The sequence below is a fragment of the Halichoerus grypus genome, chromosome 11, assembly GCF_964656455.1.
Source record: "Halichoerus grypus chromosome 11, mHalGry1.hap1.1, whole genome shotgun sequence".
Taxonomy (NCBI): domain Eukaryota; kingdom Metazoa; phylum Chordata; class Mammalia; order Carnivora; family Phocidae; genus Halichoerus; species Halichoerus grypus.
In genome coordinates this window covers 12879186-12896527 of record NC_135722.1, presented here as the reverse complement: position 1 = coordinate 12896527, position 17342 = coordinate 12879186, and the positions used below count along the sequence as shown (strand labels likewise).

General features: G+C 42.5%; 1 long non-coding RNA gene across 1 annotated transcript in view; it reads right to left on the bottom strand.

Moving 5' to 3' along the window:
• Positions 1 to 2066: 2066 nt before the first annotated feature.
• LOC144379503 (uncharacterized) overlaps positions 2067 to 17342 on the bottom strand; it is a 51603-nt gene continuing 36327 nt past the window's right edge. Inside the window, exons 2-3 of the long non-coding RNA XR_013442669.1 lie at positions 4208 to 4358; positions 2067 to 2341 (exon numbers count right to left, since the gene is read on the bottom strand). This is a non-coding gene — a long non-coding RNA (uncharacterized LOC144379503). The remainder of the gene's footprint in view (positions 2342 to 4207; positions 4359 to 17342) is intronic.

Genomic DNA, 17342 nt, shown 5'->3' with positions numbered 1-17342 from the left:
GAATGTACCAGATCTCCCAATAAATGAAAGTCAATTGACTGAGAAAGAGCCCTCTATTTTCTTAGTTTCTAAATCAACTGTTCTCTTTCAACTTACATTAGAATTGCCATTTCCTTTCCTTAATTTCTGCACCAGAACTATATAGAGTGTCCAAAAATCTGCAAAGTGCTTTTGCACATGCCACCTTATATGATATAACAACTCTATGAATCCACTCTGTCATTGGTCCCCTTTATAGACAAAGAAAACCATATTCAGAATGGTCCAATGGTTTTCCAAATCCCTCAGGTAGAGAATCACAAACCAAGATGGACATTTACAAGTTGGGGTTTTTTTGTTGTTTTTTATTCTTTTTTTATATGTTGTATTTATTTATTTGTCAGAGAGAGAGCGCACAATCAGGGGGAGCAGCAGGCAGAGGGAGAAGTAGACTCCCCGCTGAGCAAGGAGCCCAATGAGGGACTCGATCCCAGGACCCTGGGATCATGACCTGAGCCCAAGGCAAATGCTTAACCATCTAAGCCACCCAGGTGTCCCTTTTTTTTTTTTTTTTTATTGTTTCCTTTCCATTACAACCCATTGCATCTCTGATCCTTAGCACTCCTTTTCAACTCTGGTGTCTCTGATGATATTACACAAATCTTACTTGATCAACTCAACTCAATTTTCAATCTTGCTTGGCATTTCCTAATCAATTTTCAGGAATACATTTCTTCAACAAATGCTTTTGGGATGCATGCTTGGTGTCATATTTTACGCTGAGTGAGGGCATAAAATGAGGAAGCTAGACAGGGCATCTCCCTTCATGCAGCTTACAACCTAGCATTACTGGCACAACCAGTGCAGAACTTAGCTGAAGATGCCAAAATCATCCCACCAAAGAGGATATGGTTCAACAATATTCAAACATAGGGAACAAAGAGCCTTTCATAAAAGGAAGTCGGAGTTTAATTCCTGAAACTATCCATTAGGAAGAGTCCTGAGTGCTTGGAGAAATGATTCAAGAGGCTAAAGTGAACCATCTATAAAGGGAACATCTGGCTAGCCTTCCGTCTGCAAGAGTTGAGAAAGCTCATTAGAAGAACATTTTTATCTTACCTTTTTACCAGGTGAAATTCTCAGATTGAGCCAGGCATAAGAGCTTCTGGAGTCTATGTTTTCATAACAACTATTCATAACAACTGTGCGAGCCAGAGCCAGTCTGACTAATGCAGCTAAATCACTGTCTACACTGGGGCACAGGGCCCAGGTCATTAGTGTCTGGAGTCTTTGTCTATAGCCCATATCTCTACATTTCACAGGTTTCCATGTTCTCATTTGTAACATGGGGATTGTAATAACCTGTCAAAAATTATTGTTAGGAATAATCTTTGAGAAAAATGTAGTCAAATACACTGTGAAAACTCTTCTTATATAATTCCTCCTGGAGGCTCTGTCTTAAGATTTTCTTAAGCTCGAAAGAGCTACCATTTTTAGAGTAATAAGGAAGTTTCTGCCGTCTGGTTTGAAGAATGAAATTTTTTTTTGCAAGAGTCTATCATTCTTGGAGGGAACTCTTTAGCACCTTTAGTTCTGCAGATGTTAGGTGAGCATTCATACTTTGTTTGTTTTTGAGAGGAAGATCCGAGTAAGATCACTCCAGTGATTGTCCAAGGATTTAACTGGGTTCAGTTGCAGTTTGATCCAGAGGCTCAAGTAATAACATCCAGACTTGGTTTCCTTGCATCATTTAGTTCTTCCTCCTCCCTGGATTGCCTCAGCCTCTAGCTGGTCTCCCACCTGATAGAAAATGTCTGCTGCAGCTCCAAGCTTCACATGACCAAATCCAGTGGTGGACAGAAAGCATTTCTTTCCAGGAATTCCAGAAAATATCTGCTCAGAGCTCACTGGCTCAGCTTAGATTGTGCATCCTTCTCTGAAACAATTGCAGAGGGGGGAGATGATCAGCTCATGCCCTTGACTCTGTAGATGGAGCCAAACATTCCCAACCACAAAACTGAGTGGGAAGGATGGCTTCCCAGGGGACAATTTACCAAAAGAAGAGAGATTAAACACTAGACCACAAGTGATAGATATCCACTTATTTGGGGAAAGAGAGATTCCTACACACATCATTTTAATACAAGGTACATTAAGATCAGCCAGGTAAAGGTGTGGGCAAAGGGCAAGAGGGCAAAGGTCAGGGAGCAGAGAGAAGGATCCAGGAAGGACTTGAGCACTAGTCTTGATTCTGGGAGCTAGTCTCATTTCTTCTTCAGGAGCCCTGGTTTCCAGCTGCTGCTTCTCCACTGGCCTGTCAGTGCCATATACACCAACATAATTCTCCATAGAGGTTCCTCGCCTACCAAAAAAAAAAAAAAATCTTAAACTCTTACACCTCTCCATTTCTAACCTTTAGGATTTTTGCTCTGGCCTCCACTGTTGGCATCCTCCTCCCTCTGCCCTCAGGTGCCCAGATACCCATGTGTCCCTTACACTGTGATAGCTCAGCTGATCCTGTCCTCTCTGGGCTCTGTTCTATCTCCTGTCATCAACCAGCCTGACATTCACTGCTTTGGTGAGTAGTGAAAGAGTTTCTGATATGGGATTGTTATTTGCATTTTGACAGAAGCCATCTTAGAACTTGTGCTTTAACACAACAGATTTATTAGAGTAATGGAAATTTGAGTATTTTGATTTTAATCAAGTGGGCCATGGGGCCTTTCTGAAACCATCCATGAACTTGGCTGCCTTCACATACAGTCAACAGTAGAATAATTAAGGAAAACCAGATTGGGAAAAGCCAACCTTTCAGACTTTAATACTTATATAATGTAGAGGACAACAAAAAAGAATTTTTTGTACAAGCATTTGTAATTCCTCTTTGACATAAGAGCTCTGAGTTACCTCTAAAGTCATTTCCCTGAAGCAAGCATGAGACATTGTGAATTATGAGGTTGTGCTTCCACAGTGACACTTTGTCTCATGTGGCTCAGAGAGAACATGAAGGAGTTTCACCCTATGGAAAGAACTGATGTCTCTGGTCAACAGCCCTCAAGAACTGGTGTCTCATCTGCCAATAGCCATCTGAATGAGCTTAGAAGAGGATCTTCCTCCAGCAGAGCCCTGAAATAAGACCACAGATCTGGCTAACACTATAGGACCCTGAATCAGCTAAACCACATCTAGATTCTTGATTGGAAGAAACAATAGAATAATAACTGTCCTTTACTTTAAGCCACTAAATTTTGGGGTAATTTGTTATACAATAAGAGAAAATTCATATAACTAATCAAAGATGCTTTCCAGAATCCTACACTTTTTTGAAAAACCTTTTCCTTCTTGCCCTATATCTGTCCCTCACTCTACAAATCACTTCCAGGCCTTTGTTATTCTTTAAAAGTCTACTATTTTTCAGGTAATATGCTGGTCTAGAGAATTAAACTCAGAATTTGATCATTTCCATGAAATGTGCTCTTTCCAAGAAATTGTATAGGTATCCAAATCTCAGAAAGGTTTTTTCCCATAAAAAATGTAGTCCCTGGGAAGTTGTGATAAAATACTTTCATATTTTAACATTTATATTTCTAACATATATATGTTTTATATATTATACATATAGCACCCACAGGATTCTGTTTGCCAGCACCTCATTTCAGACAAATACACATTTCATATTAAGAAGCCTAGACTATAAGAAGAAGAACAAAGTCCATTCAAATGCCCTAAAACGGCTGGTGAATGAAAGCTTATGAACCCCACTGCCTCCCAAGAGATCATTTGGGGTCATTAGCTGACATTTTTAACAAACTTTTCACCTATTCATCATGTTCTTCCACAAGACCCAGCATGACCATCGCTGGTAAGTGGCTTCAGTTGCTGAAAAGCAGGGGGTCCAGCCCTTAGGAAGGGTCCCCATGGTGACTCTTAACTCTGAAAGGTCACAGCTGCTGCTGGAAGAAGAGACACCATTGTCACTGGCAGGGACTCTATTAATATTCCATCAAAGTCCTCTAAGACTTCTGTGTCTGACTCCCTCATTGGTTTGGTATTAGACATTAGACAGCTCACTTCAGCCTTCAAGTTCCAATGGATTTTTAGTCAAATCAACCCTAAAACATTTTTTGTGGATCTGTTTGTTAGGGACAGGGGAGTTGGGGTGAAGGGAGAGACACAAAAATGACTAAAACACAGCGGTTGTTGCCTCAAGGTCAGGGACTGTACAGACCTGAATAAAGAGGTTCAGCAATCATTCAACAATGACCTCAAAGGGCACTGGAGTAGGAAGCTGAAGACCTGGAGTCTTCATTTCAGCTGGGCTTCCGGACATCCCATGTTTGTAGGCAAGTTACTTCTTCCCTCAGCCTCAGTTTTCTCATCTGTACAGGAAAGAATTGGGGCTGGATCGGGGATGATGAAGTAGGAGGAATTCTAGGATGGCCTCCCAAGATTCCCATCCCCCCGCATACATGCCCTGTATAATCCGCCCCCCTCACAAGTGCAGGTAGATCAGTGTATGTGAGGGATCGCACTCCCATCAGTAAGTTAAGTTCTAAGGAAAAAGTGAAGGGATTTTTAAAGATGTAATTCAGGTCTCAAATTAGTTGATTTTTCAGTTAATCGAAAGGGAGATTATTTGACTTAATCCAGATTAAAGTCCTTAAAAAGGGGGACTGAGACTTTTTTTTAAGATTTTATTTATTTATTTGACAGAGAGAGACACAGCGAGAGAGGGAACACAAGCAGGGGGAGTGGGGGAGGGAGAAGCAGGTTTCCCGCGGAGCAGGGAGCCCGATGTGGGGCTCGATCCCAGGACCCTGGGACCATGAGCTGAGCCGAAGGCAGACGCTTAACAGACTGAGCCACCCAGGCACCCCTGAGACTTTCTTGAAAAGATTTTCCTGCACACCCAGAAGAACAGAGCTGTCCTGTAGTGATCAAGCCTGGGACACAGCCATGTGGCCATGTGACAAGGATCTCAGTGAATCCTTTAGAGCTGACAACCAGAAAACAAAACAAAACAAAACAAAACAGGGACCTCAGTCCTACAACCGCAAAGAAATGACTTTGGCCAACAACTAAATGAGCACGAAAGAGCATCTGAGCTCCAGGAAGGAACGCAGCCCAGCCAAGACTTGGATTGCAGCTTTGTGGGACCCTGAGCAGAGGGCCCAGATAAGCCATGCCCAGACTTCTGAGTCACAGAAACTGTGAGATAATAAATATATGTGGTTATAAGCTGCCAATTTTGCAGTAATTTGTTACACAGTAAATGGAAAACAAGTATAGATTCTAAATGAGTTCCATCTCACCTGCTAATTCTAATGATTCATAATGTCTGTCTGAAGCACCATACTGAAAAGGATTCAGGGGCTCAGTCGGTTAGGTGGCTGACTCTTGGTTTTGGCTCAGGTCATGATCTCAGGGTCCTGGAATTGAGCCCCACATCAGGCTCTGCACTCAACAGTGGGGAGTCTGCTTGAGATTCTCTTCCTCTCCCCTTGCCCTTCTCCCACTCTCTCTCTAAAACAAATAAATTATTTTTTAAAAAGAAAGGATTCAAAATCTGCCTCTAGATTCAGCTACAAAAAGTGTCATAATTGATTAATAACACCTACCATGCATATTTATCAGTTAGGACTCCTCTGATTGTAAGCAACAGAAAATACCATATAAATTGGCTTAAGGAAGCAAAAAAGAATTGTTAGATCCGGTATTTCTTCAACAAATACTTACTGAACCCTACTGTGTGAAACGTTGTTCTAAGCACTGAAGTTACAACAGAGATGAGTCCCCACCCTCACAGAGCCCACATTTTAGACGTTCATGGGGAACAGAGACTCAGGTTCTGGAAAAAAAAAAAAAAGAGTCCAAGCCCTCAATGGCAAGACCATGGAGAAAGTCACAGATCATAGGAGAATATTCCTCAGACCACATCAAAGCTGGAAGAGCCCCTGCCTTTCCACCAAGTGCCCATCAGTTTCCCACAAATGTAAGGAATCAGAGTAACAAGGATCTCAGACCCAGGGTGCCCTCTCTGATAATCATGGGATATCATGGGAAGAGCATGGAAAGTCAGTCAGACCGGGGTTCAAATCCTGGTTTTGCCACTAACTGAGAGATCACAGACAAGGTACCCTATTCTTTGGAGCCCAGGTCTCCTCATCTATAAAAACAGGGATAATGACACCCACCTACAAGAGGGACAACAACACTCATGGCAACACCCAACAGACACCTAATAATGAACAGAAATAACAAGGATTGAGCCTGCACTGTGGCACGGAACACACACTGGACTGGGAGCCACAAGTCCTACGTGGTCTGTGGGCTGCTGTAGAACAACAGTTAGGACCCTGGACTCTGGAGCCAGACTGCCTTGGTTAGAATCCCAGCTCCACTATATACTAACTGTGGGGGGCACTTGAATTCTATAAGTGACATGAACTTCAAAGTTACTTGAGCATGCCATACCTTAGTGTTTCTCCCTGTAAGATAACAGTGACAATAATAATCCCTCATTCATAAGACTGTTGTGAGAATTAAATGAGTTCAAGACACGTGAAATACCAGAACCGTGTCTGACACGTAGTTCACACTCAATAAACATTAGTGATTATCATTATTATTCATTCATTCAACCCACATTTGTTGACAAGAGCTTCGAAGAGCTATTTTAGGTGCCAGAATTGCGTAAATGACCCACATTTGTTGACAAGAGGTTCGAAGAGCTATTTTAGGTGCCAGAATTGCGTAAATGAATATGTCGGTATGCTCCATGGAAGATCTCAACATAAAAAGATAAATAGATTCTTTTTAAAGATTTCATTTATTTATTTGAGAGAGGAGAGAGAGCACAAGGTGGGGGGGAGCAAAGGGAGAGGGAGAAGCTGACTCCCCACTGAGCAGGGATCCTGACGCAGGACTCGATCACAGGACCTTGGGATCATGGCCTGAGCCCAAAGCAGAAGCTTAACCAACGGAGCCACCCAGGCGCCCCTAGATTTTTTTAATTACAAAATGAAATCGTAATTACAGCAACAAAAGAATTGAAATACCGTGGGAGCCCAGAAGAGGGCACCTAACATTGGAAGAAGGAGGGAAGTCTGCCCAGAGAAGGGAACATTTTAACTGTACCTTACTTTGACAAGTCATGTAAAAAAGAAGGCCAAAGAGAATCGGGGAGGGGGGCAAAGCAGTTAAAAAACTAAAAACAGCCATATCTTAGAAACATCATGCCTAGTGAAAAAAAAATAAAACTTTATAACACTATACAATTTCTGTAATATAAAGACTTGCATACAAAATGACAACCTACGTTTTGCAAAAAGACATACCAAAAAATCAAAAATGCTCATGAAATATACTGAGTGGAAAGACAAAATTTAAAAGCATGAACAAAATTTAAAGAGAGAGAAAGCAAGATCATGAACACCCAACGGTGATGATGTATGATCAGCGGGGGGTGGGAGTGAGGGAACAAGGACCAAACAAAATATAGGAAGTTTGCTGGCGATGTATTGCATTTGAAATTCTGGAAGGGTCAGATCACTGTTGGTAAGATAGGGCATCAGATTATTGATCTGAATTCTCAAAAGTAATGTTACAAGCCGTGTACACATGCACACACACACACTCACAAGTTTAAAGGTGAAGACGCACACAGACCCACCCAGGCCAATAGGAAAGAGGTGAATCAGGCCTGCACTAGCCTTCCTGAGCCTCTTCTGCAGTTAGAAACAGGTACCCCTTCCCCTGGACAAACTCGGTAGTCACAGGGCCAGCAAGCAGGGCACAATCTGGATTTTGGCACCACGAATGCCCTCAGCAGGGCATCCTTGTGCAGGATACAAGGGCACAACCTGCACAGAATGAGGAAGCAAAGGTGCAGGTGGCGCAGGCACCCTCCCCTGGCAAGTCCAGGAGCGCTGAGCTTCAGAGCAGGAAGGTTGCCAACCACAACCTCCCACATCAGTGCATTTCCCGGGCTTGGGAAAAACCATCTCTTGCAAAACTGGAATGTCTACGGTGCTGCTCTAAGAATGGAATGTCTACGGTGCTGCCCTAGGAATGCCCAAGTCAGCACATGACTCTAACTTCAAATTATTTTCCGTCTGGCCAAGATGATTTAACCCAAACACTGCCTTTCTTTCTCTGGCCTATGATCTTTATGGAGAAGTTATGCCTGCATTCTAAACTTTGACGAATGGCGGGATGTTACCATGTGGCAGAGGGAGAAGAGAGAGTAATAGAGGATGGGATATGGAGGGATTAAAGGAACAAGCGACCTGAAGTGGTAAAGAAAAATCGTAATCACATCTTTGCTTGGTATAAAGAATTAAAAATCTGACGTGATATGATGAGCACTGGGTGTTATATTCAACTAATGAATCACTGAAAAAATTATATCAAAAACTAATGATGTACTATAACTCAGCTAATTGAATTTAAATTTAAAAAAAGAATTAAAAATCTGAAAAAGAATTTTACATCCATTTATATCCCTAAGTTAATGGGATCTTCACAACAATCTTGTAGAATTGGTATAAAAATCATTAGTAGTGCTGGAAGAGGAAGAAGGGACATCACAAGGGGTGGGATAGGAGGGCTCAAATCTTAAGGTAAGGAGCTGATGGCCAATTTCCTTACCAGGGGAGAAAGCATTTTTAACTGTAGAAGGACATGGCAGGCAATCAGGCATCAGTAGTAGAAGTTGTAGACTCTGCAGACAAATTGATCTGGATTCCAGCCAGCTAGAGGGGATTTGGAAAGTCCATTAACCATTCTTCTAATCTTATTTCCTTATTTGCAAAAGGGGATGTAATGATACCCACATCAGAGGGTTATTATGAAGCATAAATGTTTACAAAGTTCTTAACAAAAAATGCCTATCACATAGTAACTCTTCGATAAATAGAAACTGCTATTCATTCATGTATTCAAATAATATTACTGAATGCTTTTTTGAGTCAATCACTGATCCAAGCCCAGGATACAATGTTCAGCAAAAAAAGAGCATGGTAATTATCCTCATGAAGCATAAAGTCTTATGGAGTACATAGGCAATAAAAGAATAATCGCCAAGATAGATATTAACTGTGAATTATTCTAAGTCAAACTATTTATCCTATTTATCCTACCACCTTTCACTGTCCTTCATGTCTCATTTCCTTCCTTCCTTAGCTTAACTTAATCATCATTGCAATCCTCTGGGAACACACCTTGACCCCTTTGTCCATCTCTTGCTTTGTCATATTCTCTTGGTTAAAGCATAGCTCTAATTCAATCCAACCCATCGGCCTCTCCATTCAGTGTTATCCATTCAACTAACAGAAAAACAGGCTACCATGTTGGCTGGTCTCACTTTATCCTCTCACCATCCCAAAGCCCCAGTTACTATCTGGCTACCACACTACATTCCACAGTCCATCCACTCTCTTAGCCAGCTATTTCATCCCATCTCTTCTCTCCTCCAACCTCTAACATTGTTGCCTCATCCCTATTCACAGCTAGAGAATCTGGTCATTTCACAGAAAAAATTAAGAAGCACTTCCACAATTTTCCTCCACCAAATCTTACCTGCCTGCCTGATTCTCTGTCCATATACTCCTACCATACCTCCCACGCTCATGCTCCTATTGAAAACTAACCCCTCTATTTGCACACCAAATCCCATCTCTTTTTGCCTAGTCAAGAACATTGTTCTTTGCATTTTCTCCTCCCTCTCTTAACCTAAGGTATGATTTATAGCCACAGAGAAGACCATGCCTTATATCAGTTCACAGGGCCACTGGGAAATGAAAACCCATTCAAGAAAATTGAAGTTGATATAGCCCTCCCCTTCAGGGCACAATTATCTAAAAATTTAGTGTCCTGGTTGACCTGGGAATTTTGTATTCAAACCAGTAGAATTTCCACATTTGCTAAGCACTAAACTATATGCAAGGTACTCTAGTCTGTTGAGAGATGGGTGTAAAGATAAAAATAAGAAAATAATACCATTTTTGAAGCTTATTATGTGTTGAATTAAGAGCTTTATAATCAGTATATATTTTAATCCTTATAGCAACTCTGAAACACGTCCACATTATGACTAGGAGCAGGGTTAGCTCATCTGCCTAAGGCCCCAGACAAATAAATATCACAGAAGAAATTCCAATCCAAGTCCCTCTGACTCTATGTGTCCTTAACCATTGTGTCAGACCAGCTTCAGTTAAGAAGATTAAAAAGTTAAGAGGGGGTAAGATTCAGACTCACCCCTTGTTCTCAGGAGCTGAGATTTTCAACAGAAAAACATCTAAATCTAACTTCTTTTGTTTGTTTGTTTAATGCTGATTACTGTAATCATAGATGTTAGCTAGGGAAAAATTTATCCTCTATTGTATAAGGCATTTGAGTTATGTTTGAATTATAAGAAGGTTTAAAAGACTGATATAAGGCAAAGAGAATTCCAAGGGGAAGAGATTTTACCTGTAAAAAAGACAAAATCTTGAATTGACTAAAGAAACAATTTTCATCTATACAAGACTCTGAAGGTACATTAAGATCCCCACTTTCTAGAAGAGATCAATAACTATACACCAACAGGAGGACCCTCACACTAAACTCCCACACATGCCATCTGTTTGGAATTGTTGGAATTGTTAGAGGAATAAAGATAGCATCAGCTCCTAAAGTTCTCCCTTTGGCCTGAACACCTTCATCCCTTTATCTTAAGATCTGAACTTGCAAACAGATAGTCAATGGGTTAACAACTTGCATCTAAAAGCTAAAAGCCCCTAGGAAAATTACAATCTATAAATCACACATCACTCTGTATCGATTACTCCCTTGGCTTCCTTCTAACCTAGCTGAGAGCTAGCAGCTGATGCACAGAGTATTGATGGGGAGGAAGGAGGGGGAAGGAAGAGGAAGAAGTAATTATAGAAGCTGGAGTAGACCCCAAGGGGCGGGTCTGAGTGAAGTCCTGAGGCTGAGCTGTCTGTTCATAAGAACTTAGACACGGGAAAGGGTGAGACCAACGGTAGAAAGAAGGAGTCATTGCAAGAAACTGAAACCCAACACAAACTGGCCTAAGCAAATTAGGGAATTGATTGGATCATGTCTCTGGACTAAATTGTGCAGTAGCTAAATGTGTAGGCTTTGTCACCACTTTGTCTGACTTCAGACCTCTGCTCAAATCCTTCCTCACTGTAGGACTTTGGGCATGTTACGTAACTTCTCTGGGCCTCACTTTCCTCATCTGGGTAAGGATGTGATGATAAAAATCATGCCTACTTCATAGGGCGCCTGGGTGGCTCAGTTGGTTGAGCGACTGCCTTCGGCTCAGGTCATGATCCTGGAGTCCCTGGATCGAGTCCCGCGTCGGGCTCCCTGCTCGGCAGGGAGCCTGCTTCTCCCTCTGACCCTCCCCCCCTCTCATGTGCTCTCTCTCATTCTCTCTCTCAAATAAATAAATAAAATCTTTAAAAAAAAAAAAAAAATCATGCCTACTTCATAGATTCGTTGTGGGGACTGAGTAAGTCAACACATGTGTTATGGGTTGAATTATGCACCCCCCAGAAAGATACATTGAAGTGCTAACCCTCCGTACCTCAGAATGTAACCTCATTTGGAAACAGGATCTTTGCAAATGTCATCAGTCAAGATGAGGTCATACCGGAGTAGAGTAGACCCTTTATCCAGTGTGACTGCTATCCTTATAAGAGGGGAGAAGATAAACGGGGAGACACGAGGGGAGAGCACCAGGGGCTGTTGGAGGCAGAGACTGAGGTGCCACAGCTGCCAGCCAACGGACACCTGGGGCTACCAGAACCTGTAAGAGGCAAGGAAGGGTTCTCTCCTATAGGTTTCAGAGGTGGCATTAGTAGTCTGGTTGGGCTGCCATAATAGACTGGGTAGAAAGAATGGCAGAAACTTATTTTCTAACAGTTTGGAGGCTAGGAGTCCAGCAAGGACCGACGGGGTCAGTTTCTGGTGAGAGTTCTCCCCCTGGCTTGCAGATGGCCAATGTCTCACTATGTCCTCACGTGGCAGAAAGAGAGCTAGAGAGCTCCCTTGTGTCTCTTCTTATAATAATATGGACTATCAAATCAAGGCCCAACCCAATGATCTCATTTAACTAACCATAATTACTTCCCTCTAGGCCCTATCTCCAAATACAGTCACACTGGGGGTTAACGGTTCAACATATAAACTGGCGACACCACCCTGAATCTGAACCTTTAGCCTCCAGAGCTAAGGAATCAACACATTCCTGTTGTTTTAACCTGCCCAGTTCATCGTACTTTGTGCTGGCAGCCTTAGGAAATGGTTAGAACATGTGAAATGCTTACACCAGTGCTGGTTCATAGTATTTAAGACATGTCAGGTGTTAATGGTACAACTCAGGCGCTATTCACTCCAGGTCCTCAAGCAGCGTCATCAGGATTTCTTGCTCTTCCTCTCTCAGCTTTCCTTTCCTCTGCACCGGCTTACCCTCGGGGGCTCTCAGGTTACTTCACCCTCCTGCCGGTCCCTGGGAATCCCAGCCTTCCTGACCACCAGCCTAGCAATCCGGGCAAAGAGACACATCTGCCGAGCGGTTCTGGAGGAAATCCTGGGGCCTAATCTCATTGGCCTGGATGAGGTCACATGCCCAGCCCTGAACCAATCACGATAGCCAGAGGGTGCGCCGCTCGGGCCAGACAGCCCCACCCTGCAGCCACGAGTGGAGTCAACTCCGTTCGAACCACGTGGACTCAGTGGAGACAGTGGTTTGGAATTGGAAAACCAGTCTGCTAGTGCCAGAAGGTACCAGAATGTGGAGGAGGCATAGACAACAGATCATTATGTGGGATTTCAGCAAACTGAATTTTATAAATATCCCTGAAGTTTTCATTATGTTTATACTATACTAGTAAGAATTACTGGCGATAAACAACAAAAGCCAGGATTAACTAACTTAAACAGAAAATGAATTTTCTGGAGTCTCTGGTAGTTTAGAAGGCTGTGAGGAAGGCTGCAGAATCAGGCTTGGGCAGAGGTGAGCACTGCTACTCCTGGCCAAGGTCTTGCCTGTGTTCTCCCAGGCAGAGGACAAGGAGTAGGGATTTCTTCATTCCTCATCTGGCTTCTGTGCACGAGGCGGGACCCTTCCACCTACCTATTTAGGATTCCCCCCACCAACCCGGACAAGTAGAGTGTCTGGATGTTGAGTTGACAAAGAGAAAGATTCATTATAGTTTTCTGCTTCATGACAGCAAGGAAGTGGTCATGAATCAAACAAGGCCTTTGGGTCTTCCAGAACCCTCAGTCCAGATCGCGGGGGCGGGGGGGGGGGGATCTTCTTCAGAACTAACCAACACTCTAATCCGAGTGCAACACCAGGCCCATATAGTGAAAGGCTTTGAGGGAACCAGAGGAACTGGCAGCAAGACAACAAGGATGATTTTGACAGGAGCAAAAGAGCAGGAGCCGAGGTAGAAGAATCCTAGAAGAAGCAACAGCATAAGTGAAGACCTGGAGAAAAGTAAAATCAGGCAAATCAAACAGGGAAGACTTTTTGAATTCAGGAAATTTGGGTTGTTTTCAGCAGCATCTCCGTGCCTCAAAGATTATCTTTAAAAACAGCTGTTACCCAACAAGTACTTAGGGCTTGAAATAAAGGAAAACATTCCCACGCCAATTCTGCACTCAAAATAGAAGCTGAAGAGATACAGAAATACCCAGGCCACTATGACAGCCTGAGTCGAAGCTTTTTATGGAACAAAGAGCTCCGTGGGCGCCTGAAGGCCTCACTCCTCCTCCTCACACACTATTGTCGCCCCTGAGCGCCCATGGTCGGGGTGGGGGGAGAGGGGGACAGCAAGGGTAGCAGGCATCTGGAGCCCGTGTCCTCCTCTCCAGCTCCTCTGCGCCCATGCCAGCAAGCTCTTCCCAGGAACAGTGGCGATCCTAAAAATAATAAAAGTTGTCTCCAGCATTTACTGAGTGCTTGACGGGGCTGGAGCCATTCTGAGGGCTTCACTCAGGTGATGGCAGCTACGGCAACCTTATTTAGGAGCTGCTGCTCCAACCCCCATTTTACAGATGAAGAAACCGAGGCAGAGCGAGGTTAAGTCACATGCTCGTGGTCACTTAGAGAGTCCCATCCTTCTGCCTCACGTTGCACCTAAGAATGCTCACCGAAATCTCTGCAGTGCGGTAGACTTTTTCAAGGCTGAGGGTGGGGAAGGGTCTGAGTGGGGGGGGGAAAGGGTAAGAGCTGAAGGTTGCTAAATACTTGCAACAGGCCCGATTTTGTGGTAAGGATTCTAACAGTCTAGAAAATACAAACAAAATCTATTCAGTAAATGTACGACAATGTAAATGATTTAATGCCACTGAACCATGCATTTATAAATGGTTACAATGGTACATTTGATATTATATATATTTTGCCACAATTAAAAAAAAAAAATCTATCAAGTAATACTAGGTGGCAGGCTAATGCTCTGCAGACATTTGTTCACTTACTCGTCCCAGCAGCCCTGGGAGGCAGGTGCCATTTACCATCCCCAGCGAACAAATGAAGGAATAGAGATTCCCAGAGGTTCCCGGAGGAAATGGAGGAGTCCCCTTGGTCAGGGTCATGCAGCTGGTACACACTTTCAGTTCTGTTAGCCTCTGCTGTTGGTGGTACTATTAGTAGTGATATGATGAGTTCTGTTAGTATTAATTAGTATCATTCATTACTGATAGTATTATTGGAAATGATATTAGTACTGATACTCTTAGTACTCTTAGTACAGTAGTCCCCCCTCCCCCTTCCACTGCCTGGCTTTCCATGGTTTCAGTTATCAGTGATCAACTGTGGTCAGGCAACCGATGATCCTTAAGACACCTCATCAAAAGGTCAGTAGTAGCCTAATGCTACGTCCCGTCTATGATGTCCACCTCACTTCATCTCATCATGTAGGCATTTTATCATCCCACATCATCACAAGAAGGGTGAGTACAGTACAGGTAAGATATTTTCAGAGAAAGACAGCAAAACCATATTCTCATAACAATATGCAGTATAATTGTGTTATTTTATTAGTAGTTATTATTGTTAATCTCTTACTGTGCCTAATTTATAAATTAAACTTTATCATATGTATATATGCACAGGAAAAACAGTATATGTAGGAGTCAGTATTATCTGAGGTCTTTGGCATCTACTGGAGGTCTTGGAACATATGCCTGCTGATAAGGGGGATTGCTGCTATTAGCATAGGCTCTAGAAGCAGCCAATGTGGTTTTGAATCATAATTATACCATCTATTAGCTGTGTGATCATGGGCAAGTTAGTTGACTTCTCTGTGCCTATTTGCTCATTCTTAAAAGAGGGATAATAACAGTGCTTCTTTCATAGCATTGTTCGGTGGACTGAAATGAGATAATTGGTCAAAAGTGCTTAAAGCAGGGGCGCCTGGATGGCTCAGTCGGTTAAGCATCCAAATCTTTATTTTGGCTCAGGTCATGATCTCAAAGTTGTGAGATTGAGCCCCACATCAGTACTGCACGGGCGCACAGCCGGCTTAAGATCTTTCTCTCCCTCTTGCTCTGCCCCTCCCCGACTCCCTCTCTTTTAAAAAAAGTGCTTAAAGCAGTGCCTGGCAAATAACAGGTGTTAAATAAAATATGATTGCTACTATTAAGCTTTTTCAGGAGGGAAATTATTTAAGGGGCTGTGCCACTGGCCTGAGGCCACATAACTAATGAAAGAGGAGAGTCTCATGGCTTTGCTGGCCACCGTGGAAGGAGGAGGATGTTCACAGGAACAGCATGGTACTTCTTGCAGCCATCAGATGACCATGACAGGGATTTCTGGAAGAGATCTTAGATCGATGAAGGCTCAGACATCTTGCTGAGTAAGGAGCTCTTTGATAAATCTATCAAGTTTAAAGCTACAGACATTCTGTCCACAAAATGAGTACATGTCAAAGGACAAAAACTTACAAACGAATTCCCAGGATTCTCAGATTCCTGAAGTTCACCTCCCAACCCAAGGGAGCCCTCTGACAAGAACTCCTACCCTGGATAACCCAGTCCAAACCCCACACCCTTTTCTATTTAGAAAAAAATCTCCCAAAAAGGATAGGGCAGCACTTGTGTTTCTGACTCATTAAGACTACTATGGGATACAGGAATATACATTTGTAACAACCTTCCCAAGAGATTCTGATTCAGGGAGCCACCATATTTTGAGAGTCACAGGTTTGTAGGACTTGTGCACGGTCACTCAGGTAAAATGAGATCGGCGCAGGATTGGCCCTAAGAAATGACTCCACCTAAAGGGTCCCGACTCCAGCCCGTGTTCTTTCCACCTTTCACACAGCCTAAAAATCCCTTCCAATGAATTAAACTTTTAAAACTTCGCAAAATAACTATGTAAAGAAAGAAATCCTGCAGAAAAAAAGAAAATTTAGAAGGAATGCACCAAGATCTTAGTAGCAAAGACTCTGAGAAAATGGGATTATAACCTTTTTGTTCCCTTTTACTTACTTTTTAAATATTCTTCCAACTTTTGTACAATAAATATGTATTCCATATGAGAGATCTTTGAAAGTAAATCTTATGTTTAAAATGTACATGTTCATATTTTGGTTTCCTGGGCATTTAATTCAGAATGTTAACCCACTGAATTTATATTTTTCCTTGCTTTTTACTTTAAAAGTTCCATTTTTACACTTTAAAAAAAAATAATGGATGGGTTGGGGAACTGAAATGAATTCACTTGAAAGTGAACCAAACAAAGATGGGAAAGAAAAAATGTGGTATTTGATTAGCAACTCCATGAAGAATTACAGATGCAGACCTACGATTTTTGGACTTCTCTCTCGACCTTGAAGAGAAAAAGAAATGAAAAGTGCAGCCTTGGATGATTTAAGAAAGCATATGTTTTCAGATCTTTGGTGCTTTTGTAAGAATGCCATTAGGAAGAAGAAGGTCAGGAAGACAGAAAAATGCCTGCATCCTGGGAGTGTGATAACAAAAGAATAATGATAGAGCCTTCCATCTGTCTAGCACTTACCAGTCCTCAAAGCCCATTTATAATAATTAGCAATTGGAAAGAACCCAAATGGCCAACAATAGGGGAATGGCTAAATAAACAGTGGTCGATTAACTCAGATGGAATACTTCATAAAGAGAGACAATGGTGAACTCTCAGACTGAGCTGATTCTGGAAATGTCTGTATGACCTCATGTTAACTAAGAAAAAAGTGAAACACAGAGTGGTGCCTTGGGATTTCAACAAGGCATTTTAAAAGGCCTATCGCATTAGCTTCTTAGGCAAGATGGAGAAATGAGGGCTTCATTATTAGAGAAAAGACCTGATGCCTGATCCGGGCTCCATC